Consider the following 4758-nt stretch of genomic DNA (forward strand, 5'->3'; position numbering starts at 1 on the left):
GGTTTGGGGAGGGTAGTGTGTACGCAGACCTTACCCCTACCCCAAAGGAGTAGAGAGGCTGTTTCTGAAAGACCCTCGGCTCAAGAAAACAAAAAGACAAAAGGACAAAAGGAGACAATATTAGTATCACCACAACAATCATAGGAAAAATAGGAACACCATGAAATACAGAAGAAAGATGCAAAGCAAAAGCGATAGCTAGTAAATAGGACATACACTGAAAAGTGAAGTAGTAAAATACAACATTGTCACTAGCTATCTTAGACAAAAGCCCTACCTGGCTAGTCTCACAATGGTACGATGTAAGTTGAGACTCAACTACATCCTAACCTACAACTCTAATAATCGACCTCCACATCTTCCTATCAAGTGTCATGTCCTCGGAAATCTGGAGCCTCGCCATATCCCGTCTGATCACCTCTCCCCAATACTTCTTAGGCTGCCCTCTACCTCTTCTCGTGCCCTCCAAAATCAGCCGCTCACACCTCCGTACCGGAGCATCTAGGATTCTCCTTTGAACATGTATGAACCATCTAAGTCTCGCTTCTTGCATCTTGTCATCAATGGGAGCCACGTGCGCCTTCTCCCGAATAACATCATTCCTAATCTTATCTATCCTAGTGTTTTCGCACATCCACCTCAACATCCTCATTTCTGCTACTTTCATCTTCTGGATATGTGAGTTCTTAACGGGCTAACACTCAGCGCCATACAACATGGCCGGTCTAACCACCGCTTTATAGAACTTACCTTTGAGTATTGGTGGCACTCTCTTATCACACCGGACTCTAGATGCTAACCTCCACTTCATCCATCCTACCCTAATACGGTATGTGACATCCTCGTCGATCTCCCCTCCCCTTGGATAACCGAACCAAGGTACTTGAAGCTGCCTCTACTCGGGATGACCTATGATTCAAGCCTTACATCCATGCCCACTTCTCCTGGCTCAGCGCTAAATTTACACTCCAGGTATTCTGTCTTCGTCTTGCTCAGCTTGAAACCCTTAGACTCAAGAGCCTGTCTCCAAACCTCTAGCCTCTCGTTAACACCGGCTCGCGACTCATCAATCAGAACTATGTCATCGGCGAATGGCATGCACCATGGCACCTCCCCTTGAATATGGTGTGTTAACGCGTCGATCACCAGGGCGAATAAGAAAGGACTGAGCGCAGAACCTTGGTGTAACCCCATTACAATTGGAAAATGCTCAGAGTCTCCTCCTACTGTCCTAACCCGAGTCTTAGCCCCATCATACATATCCTTAATCGATATAATAAAGGGAACCGACACACCTTTTACCTTCAGGCATCTCCAGAGAACTTCTCTAGGAAACTTGTCATACGCTTTCTCTAGGTCAATAAAGACCATGTGCAGATCCTTCTTCCTCTCTCTGTACAGTTCCACCAACCTCCTAACAAGGTGTATAGCTTCTGTAGTCGAACGACCCGACATGAACCCGAACTGGTTGTCGGATACAGACACTGTCATCCTCACCCTTACTTCAACCACCCTCTCCCACACTTTCATGGTATGACTCAGTAATTTGATACCCTTATAATTATTACAACTCTAGATATCACCTTTGTTCTTATACAATGGGACCACCATACTCCACCTCCACTCATTCGGCATCCTCTTCACCTTAAAAATAACATTAAACAACCTAGTCAACCACTCCAAACCTGCTCTCCCCACACACTTCCAAAATTTCACCGAAATCTCGTCTGGCCCGGTCGCTCTGCCCCTACTCATCTTACGCATAGCTCCCATGACCTCATCAACCTCGATACGCCTGTAGTACCTAAAGTCATGGTGACTCTTGGAATGCTCCAATTCGCCTAGCACAATATCCCGATACCCTTCTTTATTCAGAAGTTTATGAAAGTAAGTCTGTCATCTCCTCTTAATCTGGGCATCTTCTATTAATACTCTACCATTTTCGTCCTTGATGAATCTCACTTGGTCCAAATCCCAAGCCTTCCTCTCTCTCAACTTGGCCACCCGAAATAACTTCTTCTCCCCACCTTTTTTTACCCAGTTCCACGTACATACGACCATAAGCCGCAGTCTTAGCCTTTGTGACTGCCAACTTGGCCTCCTTCCTAGCTGTCTTATACCTCTCCACGCATGCTCGCCTCTCCTTCTCATCTATGCTCCCCACTAACTTCAGGTACGCTGCCTTCTTAGCTTCCACTTTACCTTGAACCACTTCATTCTACCACCAGTCTTCTTTGTGCCCAGCAAAGACGCCCGTCGAGACTCCTAACACCTCTCTCGCAGCCTCCCTAATACAGTCTGCTGTCGTTGATCACATAGTGCTCGCGTCACCACTGCTCCTCCAAGCTCCCATAGCCGACAACTGCCCCTCCAACTCTTGGGTTTTATCCTTAGTTAAGGCTCCCCACCTGATTTTCGGACTTCCTTGAGTAGACCTTTTCCTCATCTTTAACATAATACCAACGTTCATCACCAAGAGCCTATGTTGCGTCGCGAGTAACTCACCCGGAATCACCTTGCAATCCTTGCACAGTCCTCTGTCACCTCTCTTGAGGAGGAGATAGTCAATCTGAGTCTTCGCCACCGCATTTTGAAAAGTAACCAAATGCCTCTCCCTCTTTGAAAAGCTAGAGTTCGCAATCACCAACCCAAAATCCTTAGCGAAGTCCAACAACGATGTACCTCTTCCGTTCCTCTCCCCAAAACCGAAGCCTCCATGCACCTCTCCATAACCACCTGCAGTCGACCCAATATGCCTATTGAAATCCCCTTCTATGAATAGCTTCTCAGTAGGCGGAACCTGGCGCACAATATCATCTAACCCCTCCCAGAAGCGTCGTTTAACCTCCTCATCTAGGCCTACATGCGGCGCATATGCGCTAACGACATTTAGGGTGCACTCTCCAACCACCAACTTAATAATCATCAATCTATCATTCACTCGTCTAACCTCGATCACAGACTCTCTAAGTTCCCTATCCACTAAGATGCCCACTCCATTCTTACCTTTCTGGACTCCTGAGTACCAAAGTTTATACCTGTCTGCATCCTTCGCCCTCGACCCTACCCACCTAGTCTCCTGGACACACGCTATATTGACCCTCCTCTGAGGATCTTCGTCAACTCTATAGACTTACCCGTCAATGTACCTACGTTCCATGACCCAATTCTCAACCTACAGACACCCTTGTTCCCTTTACCTCCCTTGCCTCCCGCCCCACCCCTAACCCCTGCCCTACCTCCCACCCTATCCCCCGAGGACATGACCTCACTCGACCATCCCAGACCACAGCCACTATACCTACGACAGAGTAAAGGAAATCACTATCACACACAATACAACAGACCAAACCAGAAGAAGACAAGTTGCAACTACAGGCACGCTAATACGGTGAATAAACTAATACGAACTAAGCTGACAACAATTTAACTAACACAACAAATAAAAACTGAAAAACGGGAGGTACCAACTCACACGAGTCCAATATTAACAAATAGTAAATTCTAAGCAAGAACAATAGAACCTGAAGTCACAACGAGTGCCGAGAAAGGTGTTGTCCACAACAGCTATGTTTTGGAAGTTTCCGCCCGCTTCGCCCGAGGCTCGCTGAAAAATTATCTCAGCCGCCGCCGCCGCTAGGCTAGGTCAGTACGCCAGAAAATAGGGGGACGAGGTAGAAGAGACGAGGTATAGGGGAGAGAAAGAAGGGAGAAGAAGAAAAGGGAAATATAAGGGGGGAGGGGGGGGACAGATCTGAAAAGCAAAAAGGAGGACAAGAAAACAAAAAAGAAAGGGAGGGGGAAAGGGAAGTAATAGAGAAGAAGGAGAAAGCAGGAGAGAGAAAGAGAGGAAAAGAAGACAAGGGGTGGGGTGGGGTGGGGGCCGGGGGTCTTACCTGGTTAGTGTTCGCCGGAGGTCCGATGATAGGGATGATGGAGCGACAGGAGAAAAATGTTAGAGAGAGAAAATATGTGATTTAGAGAGACGTTCCAACATAATAAAAAGCCACTTGGCAATTTTAGGACAAAGTTAGTTAGGTTAGGTAAAAATTAGTTTCTTTTTGAATTTAAATTTTAAAAAATGATATGCATTATTTATTATTAACAATTAGTTACTCTTTTTGAGTTTGAATTTAAATATAGAAGAAAAGTCAAATTTGAATTTGAAATAATTGCAAGCAACATAGTGAAAAAATATAAAAATCAAAACTTTATATTGAGAATAAAATAGAAGAAAATTCTAATTGCTTATCCCATATAATCTATCGATATATAATAGGAGAAGCAATTAAAGATACCATTGTAAGCCAAGTCGCAACATAAGAAAAAATAACTTCGCAATTTTAGGACAAAGTTAGTTAGGTTAGGTAATAGTTAGTTTATTTTTGAATTTATATTTTAATAATATTAAATTATGTATTATTTGTCATAAAGTATAATTCTTATTCCATATAGTGTAGAAAAAAATTCTAAAAATATTGATCCATTTTATACAAAATAATAAAAGAACATATATTATGGACGAAGTAAAAAATGTAAAAATTAAAACTTTATATTGAAAATAAAATAGAAGAAAAGTATAATTGCTTATTCCATATAATGTAAAAAAAAATATTTATAAATAATAATAATAATAATAATATATATATATATATATATATATATATATATATATATATATATATATATATATATATATATATTTTAAACGAAGTAAGAAATCTATATTATCTATGTTATATTAAAGGAGGTATCTAT

Source organism: Nicotiana tabacum, chromosome 14 (genome assembly GCF_000715075.1).
Source record: "Nicotiana tabacum cultivar K326 chromosome 14, ASM71507v2, whole genome shotgun sequence".
Classification (NCBI taxonomy): domain Eukaryota; kingdom Viridiplantae; phylum Streptophyta; class Magnoliopsida; order Solanales; family Solanaceae; genus Nicotiana; species Nicotiana tabacum.